This window comes from Conger conger, chromosome 8 (assembly GCF_963514075.1).
Source record: "Conger conger chromosome 8, fConCon1.1, whole genome shotgun sequence".
Lineage (NCBI taxonomy): Eukaryota > Metazoa > Chordata > Actinopteri > Anguilliformes > Congridae > Conger > Conger conger.
In genome coordinates, this window is record NC_083767.1 from 28,937,281 (window position 1) to 28,953,886 (window position 16,606).

A 16,606-nucleotide genomic window follows, 5' to 3' on the forward strand; every position below is an offset into this window, starting at 1 on the left:
GCCAGCCAGTCCACTGTCTGTGTGAGTCAAAAAAACAGGTCAGCTACGTTTGTTTACATGAATAGAAAACTTTCAGTTAAATCGCCAGATATGTTAGTTTATTTTGCTTGTCATTAAACACGAATTAAGAGAACATACAATTTCGCTAGGAATTTTTGACTTAATATGAAAATACCGGATTGAGGGCAGAGACTTGGCATCTCCTTTAGATTTGGCTGAACAAATGCGTTTCAGGCAGCATAATTACCGGTGAAATGGAAAAGAATGATGCTGGCTAACGAGACGTTTAATGCAATATTATCCGACACTTCGGAGAGAAATTATTTAACCAGGATAAAAGGAAACATACAACTTTTGGCCAATAGATGGCGTACGTGTATAAGAGGGCAGTATAGCTTAATGGTTCAGACAGTGGATTAAGACATGCAAGGTCCGCAGTTCCATCCCCGGTGCGGCCACAATAAAGTTGAATAGTTTCTTTACGCCAATGGTTTTATTTTGAGTGCATATTTATAACCGAATGACTTCTCAAGCGTAAATTGTGCCTCCCGCTGTAAAATCTATTGAAATTAATTAATCTCTGCTCTCCATACAGGACTGGAACATATTATTACAATGTGCAAGCAAGAAGTAATTTTTGTTTCATTCTACATTGTCTGATGTGGCAGAAACGTCACACATGTTCATTTTTGGAGTGTAATCTCATCCATATACCAAGAAAGGCTCAATGGCATAGCGCCACCAGCTGGCAACAGGAAGTGGCTTTAATTTTACTTGACATCTCCCATTTTGGCTGAAAATGTACAAATATGTTAATTATTGGAGTGTAATCAAATCCATAAACCATACACGGCTCAATATTATAGCGCCACCATCTGGCAACAGGAAGTCGCTTTAATTTTACTGGACGTCTTCCAATTTGGCTGAAAATGTACAAATATGTTCATTTTTGGAGTGAAATAAAATCCATGAACCATACACAGCTCAATATTATAGCGCCACCATCTGGCAATAGGAAGTGAGGCTTATATCATTGATGCATTCCAATAGCAGCAGCAACATCTTCATTGATCAAAGGGGAATTCCTGTGCACACTATTCGTTGTCCAGGAAGGTGATTATTTCCAAAGTGTGTACATATTGTGAAACATGTCATTGGCACAACTGTGCCACCAAGGCGGTTGCGCCCATGGTGCTTGGGCCCGTTCATTGCTGCTTGCAGCTATATTTATTATTACTATTATTATTATTATTATTATTATTATTCTTTCTCTTCCGTCATATGGGCATTTTTGAGGGCCTTGCCATGGCTAAAAAGTCTTGTAATTTTGCACACACATCAGAAGTGGTGGCCGTCAGGATCTATCAGATGCTCAGACCTGGGTGTGGCCGAGGGACTCCACAGCGCCCCCTGTTGCGCTGACCCCCCCCCCCCCCCTTGGCATTGTTGTCTATTGTGGGCAGGCACTTTGAGCTACCTGAACTTAATTTGGTATGCATGTGTGGCTCCTCAATTGAAACACATTTCTCATTCGCATTGATGCAAATATGCGAACAGGAAGTCAGCCATTTTGAATTTTGTGCGTTTTCACATGTACTACACTTTTAAGTACTCCTCCTAGGGGGTTCATCGCATTCACACCAAATGTGGTAAGAATGGTGTCAAGATAGTCATGATGCTAAATTGCCAGGATATTTTTGATATCTCAAATGGTATGGTTATGGCGAGGCGTAAAATTTTTATGTCACGCCGCGCCAAAAGGAAGTGGCCATAATTTTGTGGTTTACATCGTCTGATCTGGCTGATATTTTAGAAATACGTTTACTGTTGGGGTTTAATCACATCCATATCCCAAGAACGGGTCAATGTTATAGCGCCACCATCTGGCAACAGGAAGTGAGGTCTTTATCATATTTGTATGCATTCCTGCTAGGGCATTCATCACATTCACACCAAATGTGGTTAGCATGATCTTAGCATAGTCCTGACCATAAGCTGTGAAGGGATTTTTGATATCTGAAACGGTATGGCAAGGGCGAGGCACACAATTTTAGGTCTCGCTGTGCCAACAGGAAGTGGTCGTAATTTCATTGTAGATCATCTGATCTGCCCGATATTACACAGATATGTTCGTTGTTGGACTGTAATCACATCCGTATTCCAAACACGACTCAATGTTATAGCGCCACCATCTGGAAACAGGAATTGACCTTAATTTCGCTGAACATCTTCCGATGTGGCTGAAAATTTAGAAATAGGTTTATTATTGGAGTGTAATCAAATTCAAAAACCATACATGGCTCAATATTATAGCGCCACCATCTGGAAACAGGAAGTGAGGCTTATATCATTGATGCATTCCAATAGCAGCACCAACATCTTCATTGATCAAAAGGGAATTCCTGTGCACACTATACATTTTCCAGGAAGGTGATTATTTCCAAAGTGTGTACATGTTGTGAAACATGTCATTGGCACAACTATGCCACCAAGGCAGTTGCGCCCATGGTGCTTGGGCCCGTTCATTGCTGCTTGCAGCTATATTTATTATTATTATTATTATTATTAGGGCCCAAGCACCGTAGGGTGCGAAGGACCCTATTGTTATTGGAAGGATTATTATTATTATTATTATTATTATTATTATTATTATTATTATTATTATTATTCTTTTTCTTCAGGCAAATGGGCTTTTTTGAGGGCCTTGCCATGCGTAAAAAGTCTTGACATTTTGCCCACACATCAGAAGTGGTTGCTGTCAGGAGCTCTCAGATGCTCAGACCTGGGCGTGGCCGAGGGACTCCACAGCGCCCCCTATCGCATTGTCTTCCATTGTGGGCAGGCACTTTGAGCTACCTGCACCTAATTTGGTGGCCCTATAGCGCTCCTCGGTCAAAACACATTTCTCATTCGGATCTAATCAAATATCCAAACAGGAAGTCAGCCATTTTGGATTTTCTGAGTTTTACACGTACTACACTTTTAAGTACTCCTCCTAGGGGGTTCATCGCATTCACACCACCTGTGGTCAGAATGGTCTCAGGATAGTCATGATGCTAAATTGCCAGGATATTTTTGATAGCTCAAACGGGACGGTCATGGGGAGGAGTACAATTTTTATGTCACGCCGCGCCAACAGGAAGTGGCCATAATTTCATGGTCTACATCGTCTGATCTGGCTGATATTTTAGAAATACGTTTATTGTTGGACTATAATCACATCCATATCCCAAGAACAGGTCAATGTTATAGCGCCACCATCTGGCAACAGGAAGTGAGGTCTTTAACATATTTGTATGCATTCCTGCTAGGGCATTCAGCACATTCACACCAAATGCGGTCAGCATGATCTTAAGATAGTCCTTACGCTAAGTTGTGAAGGGATTTTTGATTTCTCAAACGGTATGGAAATGGCGAGTCGTACAGTACACATATTGCGTGCAAAAAAATGACTTTTTTTTCGACATCGTCCGATCTGGCTGATATTTTACAAATATGTTCACTGTAGCAGTACAATATCAGATATATACATATCAATCGGGGCGTGGCTAGACAGCGCCCCCTATAATTATTATTCTCTTTTTTTTCAATGTATTTTGCATTTTTGAGGTGCTTACCATGGATGGAAACTCACAGAATTTTGCACACACATGAGAAGTGTTGGCTGTCAGGATGTATCAGATGCTCAGACCTGGGCGTGGCCAAGGGACTCCACAGCGCCCCCTAATGCTTTGTCTTTTATTGTGGACAGGCACTTTGAGCTACCTTCACCTAATTTGGTACGCATGTGGGGCTCCTCTGAAAAAACACATTTCTCATTCGCATCGAATCAAATATGTAAACAGGAAGTCAGCCATTTTGAATTTTGTGCATTTTACACGTACTACACTTTTAAGTACTCCTCCTAGGGGGTTCATTGCATTCACATGAAATGTGGTCAAAGTGGTCTCAGGATAGTCATGATACTAATTCCAAAGGATATTTTTGATATCTCAAACGGTATGGTCATGGCGAGGCGTACAATTTTCATGTCACGCCGCGCCAACAGGAAGTAGCCATAAATTCATGGTCTACATTGTCTGATCTGGCTGATATTTTACAAATATGTTCACTGTTAGAGTGTAATCACATCCAAATACCAAGAAGAAATCAATGTTATAGCGCCACCATCTGGCAACGGACGTGAGGTTTTTATCATGTTTGTATGCGTTCCTGCTAAGGTATTCATCACATTCACACCAAATGTAGTCGTCATGATCTTAGAATAGTTCCGACCCTAAATGACAAAAGGATTTTTGATATCTCAAACGGTTTGGCAATGGCGAGGCGTATAATACACACGTTACGCCCAAAAACAGGAAGTGGGCTTAATTCCGTTCTACATCATCTGATCGGGCTGATATTTTACAAATATATTCACTTTTGGAGTGCAATCACATCCATATCCACATTCATCTGGGCGTGGCTACACAGCGCCCCCTATGGCTTTTTTCTAATATTGTGGACATATACTTTCACGTAAATGCACCACGTCTGGTAGGCATAAGGGTCTCCTCAAGACACACACATTTCTCATTTGCATCCCTTAACTTTTCCCAACAGGAAGTGAGCTATTTTGGATTTTGTGTGTTTTTAAGTGTTTTTTCACGTACCAAACTTTGAAATACTCTTCTTAGGGGGTTCATCACATTCACACAAAATGTGGTCAGCATGATATTATAGCCCTGACACACAACTGTGAACTGATTTTTAATATCTTGGAATGGTATGGCTATGGTCAGCCTTAAAATTAACTTGAAATGCTGCCCAAACAGTTCATGTTTTAATACAATTATGTATTAAATAATTTCATAAAGGTATTAAATTCTACATTGCCTGATTTTGAGGCTACAACTTTTCACATATGTTCATTGTTGGAGTGTCATCACATCCATTAAGCAATAATAGTTCACTATTTTCGCTGGAGACTCATTATATCCAGTCTTAAAACTTCAACGCAAGTCGCAAATGACTCTCCCATTTCTAATACGCGACTGCCATCTACTGGCAAAAGTTGGTATTGCATATATCTTGCAATGACGTTCAATGTTATTTGGTTTAAAAAAAACCGTGTTGTAGCATTTTAAGGACTCAATACAAAACAGCTGTTCGGAAAGTTAGCTTGAAAATCAAGAAGCCTTATTAAGGAATTCGAGCCGTTTCGATTTGACTTCATTCGGTTGAAGTGAATGCCGTAACCCAATTAAATGTAATTCGCGTCGGAATACACATAATAGCCTACACTGTCAACGTGAAATAAAAATATATAGAGGTTTAAATCGATCCTATATTGGGACATTTGTTATGATGGCTGGTGCAACGGGCATTTTCGGTACCGTTGACCATAATCGAATGCTAGCATTTATATCATTACACTGACCAAGTCCTGTTAAAAAGCACATCACCTTTGTGGAAACAGTGAAGTTGTCTACACAATCTATTCTACTCACAGACTAACTGCGTCGCTGTAACTTCCCCCCCATTTCTGATACGGGGATTCCATTTATTGGCAGAAAGTGGAACTTTTATATTTTTCTTCCTTCAAGTGATTTTTCAACGATAGGTTTTTGTTTTTTTTCTAGCGAGCCAGTAGGCATAACGATGTATGATTTACAGCTGCAGCCTAAGTGACAAAATGTATTGACAACACCCAGCCCGACGTTTCTTTGCATCTATTTTCATTTTTGAATAGAATATCTGAAGTAAATATTAAAGACATTTAATGACTGTCTTTAACTGGCAGGAGAGTAGCATATATTTAAAAGAGTCAAAAGTCAAAAAGAAACGTTAACGTTTGAGATGGCTCTGGTCGAACTCTGTGTTAACATGAGACCGTTATGTTCAACAAAGGTATGGCATGCAGGTCGTTGCGAGATGACGCGCATTGGCTAACAGCAGCCAGCCTCTCCACTGTCTGTGTGAGTCAAAAAAACAGGTCAGCTACGTTTGTTTACATGAATAGAAAACTTTCAGTTAAATCGCCAGATATGTTAGTTTATTTTGCTTGTCATTAAACACGAATTAAGAGAACATACAATTTCGCTAGGAATTTTTGACTTAATATGAAAATACCGGATTGAGGGCAGAGACTTGGCATCTCCTTTAGATTTGGCTGAACAAATGCGTTTCAGGCAGCATAATTACCGGTGAAATGGAAAAGAATGATGCTGGCTAACTCGACGTTTAATGCAATATTATCCGACACTTCGGAGAGAAATTATTTAACCAGGATGAAAGGAAACATACAACTTTTGGCCAATAGATAACGTACGTGTATAAGAGGGCAGTATAGCTTAATGGTTCAGACAGTGGATTAAGACATGCAAGGTCCGCGGTTCCATCCCCGGTGCGGCCACAATAAAGTTGAATAGTTTCTTTACGCCAATGGTTTTATTTTGAGTGCATATTTATAACCGAATGACTTCTCAAGCGTAAATTGTGCCTCCCGCTGTAAAATCTATTGAAATTAATTAATCTCTGCTCTCCATACAGGACTGGAGCATATTATTACACTGTGCAAGCAAGAAGTAATTTTTGTTTCATTCTACATTGTCTGATGTGGCAGAAACTTCACACATGTTCATTTTTGGAGTGTAATCTCATCCATATACCAAGAAAGGCTCAATGGCATAGCGCCACCATCTGGCAACAGGAAGTGGCTTTAATTTTACTTGACATCTTCCAATTTGGCTGAAAATGGACAAATATGTTAATTATTGGAGTGTAATCAAATCCATGAACCATACACGGCTCAGTATTATACCGCCACCATCTGGCAACAGGAAGTGGCTTAAATTTTACTTGACATCTTCCAATTTGGCTGAAAATGTACAAATATGTTAATTATTGGAGTGAAATCAAATCCATAAACCATACACGGCTCAATATTATAGCGCCACCATCTGGCAATAGGAAGTGAGGCTTATATCATTGATGCATTCCAATAGCAGCAGCAACATCTTCATTGATCAAAGGGGAATTCCTGTGCACACTATACGTTGTCCAGGAAGGTGATTATTTCCAAAGTGTGTACATATTGTGAAACATGTCATTGGCACAACTATGCCACCAAGGCGGTTGCGCCCATGGTGCTTGGGCCCGTTCATTGCTGCTTGCAGCTATATTTATTATTATTATTATTATTATTATTCTTTTTTTTTCAATGTTTTGTGCATTTTTGAGGTGCTTGCCATGGATGAAAACTCACAGAATTTTGCACACACATCAGAAGTGCTGGCTGTCAGGTTGTCTCAGATGCTCAGACCTGGGCGTAGCTGAGGGACTCCACAGCGCCCCCTATCGCATTGTCATCTATTGTGGGCAGGCACTTTGAGCTACCTTCACAAAATTTAGTACGCATATAGCACTTCTCGGTCCAAACACATTTCTCATTCACATCTAATCAAATATACAAACACGAAGTCAGCCATTTTGGATTTTGTGCGTTTTACACGTACTGCACTTTTAAGTACTCCTCCTAGGGGGTTCATCACATTCACACCACCTGTGGTCAGAATGGTCTCAGGATGTTCATGATGCTAAATTGCCAGGATATTTTTGATAGCTCAAACGTGACGGTCCTGGGGAGGCGTAGAATTTTTATGTCACGCCACGCCAACAGGAAGTGGCCGTAATTTCATGGTTTCCATCGTCTGATCTGGCTGATATTTTAGAAATACGTTTATTGTTGGAGGATAATCACATCCATATCCCAAGAACGGGTCAATGTTATAGCGCCACCATCTGGCAACAGGAAGTGAAGTCTTTATCATATTTGTATGCCTTCCTGCTAGGGCATTCATCACATTCACACGAAATGTGGTCCGCATGATCTTAGGATAGTCATGACCAAAAACTCTGAAGGGATTTTTGATATCTCAAACGGTATGGAAATGGCGAGTCGTACAGTACACATATTGCGTGCAAAAAAATGACTTTTTTTTTGACATCGTCCGATCTGGCTGATATTTTACAAATATGTTCACTATTGGAGTACAATATGAAATATATACATATCAATCGGGGCCTGGCTAGACAGCGCCCCCTATAATTATTTATCTCTTTTTTTTCAATGTATTTTGCATTTTTGAGGTGCTTGCCATGGATGAAAACTCACAGAATTTTGCCCACACATGAGAAGTGTTGGCGGTCAGCAGGTATCAGATGCTCAGACCTGGGCGTGGCCGAGGGACTCCACAGCGCCCCCTAATGCTTTGTCTTCTATTGTGGACAGGCACTTTGAGCTACCTCCACCTAATTTGGTATGCATGTGGGGCTCCTCTGGACAAACACATTTCTCATTCGCATCGAATAAAATATGTGAACAGGAAGTCAGCCATTTTGAATTTTGTGCATTTTACACGTACTACACTTTTAAGTACTCCTCCTAGGGGGTTCATTGCATTCACACGAAATGTGGTCAAAGTGGTCTCAGGATAGTCATGATACTAATTCCAAAGGATATTTTTGATATCTCAAACAGTATGGTCATGGCGAGGCGTAAAATTTTCATGTCATGCCGCGCCAACAGGAAGTAGCCATAAATTCATGCTCTACATTGTCTGATCTGGCTGATATTTTACAAATATGTTCATTGTTAGAGTGTAATCACATCCATATACCAAGAAGAAATCAATGTTATAGCGCCACCATCTGGCAACGGAAGTTAGGTTTTTATCATGTTTGTATGCGTTCCTGCTAGAGCATTCATCACATTCACACCAAATGTAGTCATCATGATCTGAGAATAGTCCTGACCCTAAATGACGAAAGGATTTTTGATATCTCAAACGGTTTGGCAATGGCGAGGCGTATAATACACACGTTACGCCCAAAAACAGGAAGTGGGCTTAATTCCGTTCTACATCATCTGATCGGGCTGATATTTTACAAATATATTCACTTTTGGAGTGCAATCACATCCATATCCACATTCATCTGGGCGTGGCTACACAGCGCCCCCTATGGCTTTTTTCTAATATTGTGGACATATACTTTCACGTAAATGCACCACGTCTGGTAGGCATAAGGGTCTCCTCAAGACACACACATTTCTCATTTGCATCCCTTAACTTTTCCCAACAGGAAGTGAGCTATTTTGGATTTTGTGTGTTTTTAAGTGTTTTTTCACGTACCAAACTTTGAAATACTCTTCCTAGGGGGTTCATCACATTCACACAAAATGTGGTCAGCATGATATTATAGCCCTGACACACAACTATGAACTGATTTTTAATATCTTGGAATGGTATGGCTATGGTCAGCCTTAAAATTAACTTGTAATGCTGCCCAAACAGTTCATGTTTTAATACAATTATGTATTAAATAATTTCAAAAAGGTATTGCCTGATTTTGAGGCTACAACTTTTCACATATGTTCATTGTTGGAGTGTCATCACATCCATTAAGCAATAATAGGTCACTATTTTCGCTGGAGACTCATTATATCCAGTCTTAAAACTTCAACGCAAGTCGCAACTGACTCTCCCATTTCTAATACGCGACTGCCATCTAGTGGCAAAGGTTAGTATTCTTTCTAATTTTCTTGGATAAAGTGATTTCTCAATGACAAGTTTTGTTTCTTTTTGCGAGCCAGTAACCATAACGATGTATGAGTAACAGCGGCAGCCTACGTGACAAAATGTACTGACAACACCCAGCCCACAGCAACGTTTTTTTCATCGACCTTAATTTTATGGATTGAATAACTAAAATAAAGGACAGGCTTTTACTGGCAGGAAAGTATCATATATTTCAAAGATTAACACATATAATGCAGATCTTGCATTGACGTTCAATGTTATTTGGTTTTAAAAAAAACGTATTGTAGCATTTTAAGGACTCAACACAAAACAGCTGTTCGGAAAGTTGGCTTGAAAACCAAGAAGCCTTATTAAGGAATTCGAGCCGTTTCTATTTGACTTCATTCGATTGAAGTGAATGCCGTAACCCAATTAAATGTAATTCGCGTCGGAATACACACAATCGCCTACACTGTCAAATGAAAAAAAAATATATAGATGTTTAAATCGATCCTATATTGGGACATTTGTTATGATGGCTGGTGCAACGGGCATTTTCGGTACCGTTGACCATAATCGAATGCTAGCATTTATATCATTACACTGACCAAGTCCTGTTTAAAAGCACATTTTTGGTTCCTTTGTGGAAACAGTGAAGTTGTCTACATAATCTATTCTACTCACAGACTAACTGCGTCGCTGTAACTTCCCCCCATTTCTGATACGGGGATAGGTTTTTGTTTTTTTCTAGCGAGCCAGTAGGCATAACGATGTATGATTTACAGCTGCAGCCTACGTGACAAAATGTATTGACAACACCCAGCCCGACGTTTCTTTGCATCTATTTTCATTATATGAATTGAATATCTAAAATAAATATTTAAAAAATTTAATGACTGTCTTTAAATGGCAGGAGAGTATCATATATTTTAAAGAGTAACACATGAAGTCAAAAAAAAAACGTTAGCATTCGAGGTGGTGCTCGAACACTGTGTTAAGATGAAACCGTTATGTTCAACAAAGGTATGGCTTGCAGGTCGTTGCGAGATGACAGATATTGGCTAACAGGAGCCAGCCTGTCCACTTGTCTGTGTGAGTCAAAAAACAGGTCCGCTACGTTGGTTTACATGAATAGAAAACTTTCCGTTAAATCGCCAGCTATGTTAGTTTATTTTGCTTGTCATTAAACACGAATTAAGAGAACATACAATTTCGCTAGGAATTTGTGACTTAATATGAAAATAACGGATTGAGGGCAGAGACTTGGCATCTCCTTTAGATTTGGCTGAACAAATGCGTTTCAGGCAGCATAATTACCAGTGAAATGGAAAAGAATGATGCTGGCTAACGAGACGTTTAATGCAATATTATCCGACACTTCGGAGAGAAATTATTTAACCAAGATAAAAGGAAACATACAACTTTTGGCCAATAGATAGCGTACGTGTATAAGAGGGCAGTATAGTTTTACGGTTCAGGCAGTGGATTAAGACATGCAAGGTCCGCGGTTCCATCCCTGGTGCGGCCACAATAAAGTTGAATAGTTTCTTTAAGCCAATGGTTTCATTTTGAGTGCATATTTATAACCGAATGACTTCTCAAGCATAAATTGTGCCTCCCGCTGTAAAATCTATGGAAATGAATTCATCTCTGCTCTCCATACAGGACTGGAGCATATTATTACAATGTGCAAGCAAGAAGTAATTTTTGTTTCATTCTACATTGTCTGATGTGGCTAAAACTTCACACATGTTCATTTTTGGAGTGTAATCTCATCCATATAGCAATAAAGGCTCAATGGCATAGCTCCACCATCTGGCAAAAGGAAGTGGCCTTAATTTCACTCGACATCTTCCGATGTGGCTGAAAATGTAAAAATATTTTGATTATTGCAGTGTAATTAAATCCATGTATCAAAAATGGCTCAATGTTATAGCGCCACCTGCTGGCAACAGGAAGTGGCCTTAATTTCACTCAACATCTTCCGATGTGGCTTAGAATTTAGAAATAGGTTTATTATTGGAGTGTAATCAAATTCAAAAACCATACATGGTTCAATATTATAGCGCCACCATCTGGCAACAGGAAGTGAGGCTTATATCATTGATGCATTCCAATAGCAGCACCAACATCCTCATTGCTCAAAGGGGAATTCCTGTGCACACTATACGTTGTCCAGGAAGGTGATTATTTCCAAAGTGTGTACATGTTGTGAAACATGTCATTGGCACAACTATGCCACCAAGGCGGTTGCGCCCATGGTGCTTGGGCCCGTTCATTGCTGCTTGCAGCTATATTTATTATTATTATTATTATTATTATTCTTTTTTTTTCAATGTTTTGTGCATTTTTGAGGTGCTTGCCATGAATGAAAACTCACAGAATTTTGCACACACATCAGGAGTGGTGGCTGTCAGGATCTCTCAGATGCTCAGACCTGGGCGTCGCTGAGGGACTCCACAGCGCCCCCTATCGCATTGTCTTCTATTGTGGGCAGGAACTTTGAGCTACCTGCACCTCATTTAGCATGCATATAGCACTCCTAAGTCCAAACACATTTCTAATTCACATCTAATCAAATATGCAAACAGGAAGTCAGCCATTTTGGATTTTGTGCGTTTTACACGTACTGCACTTTTAAGTACTCCTCCTAGGGGGTTCATCACATTCACACCACCTGTGGTCAGAATGGTCTCAGGATATTCATGATGCTAAATTGCCAGGATATTTTTGATAGCTCAAACGGGACGGTCCTAGGGAGGCGTAGAATTTTTATGTCACGCGGCGCCAACAGGAAGTGGCCGTAATTTCATGGTCTACATCGTCTGATCTGGCTGATATTTTAGAAATACGTTTATTGTTGGAGTATAATCACATCCATATCCCAAGAACGGGTCAATGTTATAGCGCCACCATCTGGCAACAGGAAGTGAGGTCTTTATCATATTTGTATGCCTTCCTGCTAGGGCATTCATCACATTCACACGAAATGTGGTCAGCATGATCTTAGGATAGTCATGACCATAAGCTGTGAAGGGATTTTTGATATCTCAAACGGTATGGAAATGGCGAGTCGTACAGTACACATATTGCGTGCAAAAAAATGACTTTTTTTTCGACATCGTCCGATCTGGCTGATATTTTATAAATATGTTCACTGTTGGAGTACAATATGAAATATATACATATCAATCGGGGCGTGGCTAGACAGCGCCCCCTATAATTATTATTCTCTTTTTTTTCAATGTATTTTGCATTTTTGAGGTGCTTGCCGTGGATGAAAACTCACGGAATTTTGGACACACATGAAAAGTGTTGGCTGTCAGGATGTATCAGATGCTCAGACCTGGGCGTGGCCGAGGGAATCCACAGCGCCCCCTAATGCTTTGTCTTCTATTGTGGACAGGCACTTTGAGCTACCTTCACCTAATTTGGTATGCATGTGGGGCTCCTCTGGACAAACACATTTCTCATTCGCATCGAATCAAATATGTGAACAGGAAGTCAGCCATTTTGAATTTTGTGCATTTTACACGTACTACACTTTTAAGTACTCCTCCTAGGGGGTTCATTGCATTCACACGAAATGTGGTCAAAGTGGTCTCAGGATAGTCATGATACTAATTCCAAAGGATATTTTTGATATCTCAAACAGTATGGTCATGGCGAGGCGTACAATTTTCATGTCACGCCGCGCCAACAGGAAGTAGCCATAAATTCATGGTCTACATTGTCTGATCTGGCTGATATTTTACAAATATGTTCACTGTTAGAGTGTAATCACATCCATATACCAAGAAGAAATCAATGTTATAGCGCCACCATCTGGCAACGGAAGTGAGGTTTTTATCATGTTTGTATGCGTTCCTGCTAGGGGATTCATCACATTCACACCAAATGTATTCGTCATGATCTGAGAATAGTCCTGACCCTAAATGACGAAAGGATTTTTGATATCTCAAACGGTTTGCCAATGGCGAGGCGTATAATACACACGTTACGCCCAAAAACAGGAAGTGGGCTTAATTCCGTTCTACATCATCTGATCGGGCTGATATTTTACAAATATATTCACTTTTGGAGTGCAATCACATCCATATCCACATTCATCTGGGCGTGGCTACACAGCGCCCCCTATGGCTTTTTTCTAATATTGTGGACATATACTTTCACGTAAATGCACCACGTCTGGTAGGCATAAGGGTCTCCTCAAGACACACACATTTCTCATTTGCATCCCTTAACTTTTCCCAACAGGAAGTGAGCAATTTTGGATTTTGTGTGTTTTTAAGTGTTTTTTCACGAACCAAACTTTGAAATACTCTTCCTAGGGGGTTCATCACATTCACACAAAATGTGGTCAGCATGATATTATAGCCCTGACACACAACTATGAACTGATTTCTAATATCTTGGAATGGTATGGCTATGGTCAGCCTTAAAATTAACTTGTAATGCTGCCCAAACAGTTCATGTTTTAATACAATTATGTATTAAATAATTTCAAAAAGGTATTAAATTCTACATTGCCTGATTTTGAGGCTACAACTTTTCACATATGTTCATTGTTGGAGTGTCATCACATCCATTAAGCAATAATTGTTCACTATTTTCGCTGGAGACTCATTATATCCAGTCTTAAAACTTCAACGCAAGTCGCAAATGACTCTCCCATTTCTAATACGCGACTGCCATCTACTGGCAAAAGTTGGTATTGCATATATCTCGCAATGACTTTCAATATTATTTGGTTTAAAAAAAACCGTGTTGTAGCATTTTAAGGACTCAATACAAAACAGCTGTTCGGAAAGTTAGCTTGAAAACCAAGAAGGAATTCGAGCCGTTTCTATTTGACTTCATTCGGTTGAAGTGAATGCCGTAACCCAATTAAATGTAATTCGCGTCGGAATACACATAATAGCCTACACTGTCAACGTGAAATAAAAATATATAGAGGTTTAAATCGATCCTATATTGGGACATTTGTTATGATGGCTGGTGCAACGGGCATTTTCGGTACCGTTGACCATAATCGAATGCTAGCATTTATATCATTACACTGACCAAGTCCTGTTAAAAAGCACATCACCTTTGTGGAAACAGTGAAGTTGTCTACACAATCTATTCTACTCACAGACTAACTGCGTCGCTGTAACTTCCCCCCATTTCTGATACGGGGATTCCATTTATTGGCAGAAAGTGGAACTTTTATATTTTTCTTCCTTCAACTGATTTTTCAACGATAGGTTTTTGTTTTTTTTCTAGCGAGCCAGTAGGCATAACGATGTATGATTTACAGCTGCAGCCTACGTGACAAAATGTATTGACAACACCCAGCCCGACGTTTCTTTGCATCTATTTTCATTTTTGAATAGAATATCTGAAATAAATATTAAAGACATTTAATGACTGTCTTTAACTGGCAGGAGAGTAGCATATATTTAAAAGAGTCAAAAGTCAAAAAGAAACGTTAACGTTTGAGATGGCTCTTGTCGAACTCTGTGTTTACATGAGACCGTTATGTTCAACAAAGGTATGGCAAGCAGGTCGTTGCGAGATGACGCGCATTGGCTAACAGCAGCCAGCCTGTCCACTGTCTGTGTGAGTCAAAAAACAGGTCAGCTACGTTTGTTTACATGAATAGAAAACTTTCAGTTAAATCGCCAGATATGTTAATTTATTTTGCTTGTCATTAAACACGAATTAAGAGAACATACAATTTCGCTAGGAATTTTTGACTTAATATGAAAATACCGGATTGAGGGCAGAGACTTGGCATCTCCTTTAGATTTGGCTGAACAAATGCGTTTCAGGCAGCATAATTACCGGTGAAATGGAAAAGAATGATGCTCGCTAACTCGACGTTTAATGCAATATTATCCGACACTTCGGAGAGAAATTATTTAACCAAGATAAAAGGAAGCTTACAACTTTTGGCCAATAGATGGCGTACGTGTATAAGAGGGCAGTAGAGCTGAATGGTTCAGACAGTGGATTAAGACATTCAATGTCCGCGGTTCCATCCCCGGTGCGGCCACAATAAAGTTGAATAGTTTCTTTACGCCAATGTTTTATTTTGAGTGCATATTTATAACCGAATGACTTCTCAAGCGTAAATTGTGCCTCCCGCTGTAAAATCTATTGAAATTAATTCATCTCTGCTCTCCATACAGGACTGGAGCATATTATTACAATGTGCAAGCAAGAAGTAATTTTTGTTTCATTCTACATTGTCTGATGTGGCAGAAACTTCACACATGTTCATTTTTGGAGTGTAATCTCATCCATTTACCAAGAAAGGCTCAATGGCATTGCGCCACCATCTGGCAACAGGAAATGGCTTTAATTTTACTTGACATCTTCCAATTTGGCTGAAAATGTAAAAATATGTTAATTATTGGAGTGTAATCAAATCCATAAAGCATACACGGCTCAATATTATAGCAGCATCATCTGGCAACAGGAATTGACCTTAATTTCGCTGAACATCTTCCGATGTGGCTGAAAATGTACAAATATGTTTATTTCTGGAGTGTAATCAAATTCAAAAAACATACACGGATCAATAATATAGCGCCACCATCTGGCAACAGGAAGTGAGGCTTATACCATTGATGCATTCCAATAGCAGCGCCAACATCTTCATTGATCAAAGGGGAATTCCTGTGCACATCATAAGTTGCCCAAGAAGGTGGTTATTTCCAAAGTGTGTACATATTGTGAAACATGTTCTTGGCACAACTATGCCACCAAGGCGGTTGCGCCCATGGTGCTTGGGCCCGTTCATTGCTGCTTGCAGCTATATTTAGGGCCCAAGCACCGTAGGGTGCGAAGGACCCTATTGTTATTGTAAAGATTATTATTATTATTATTATTATTATTATTATTATTATTATTATTCTTTCTCTTCCGCCAAATGGGCATTTTTGAGGGCCTTGCCCTGGCTAAAAAGTCTTGGAATTTTGCAGACACATCAGAAGTGGTGGCCGTCAGGATCTATCAGATGCTCAGACCTGGGTGTGGCCGAGGGACTCCACAGCGCCCCC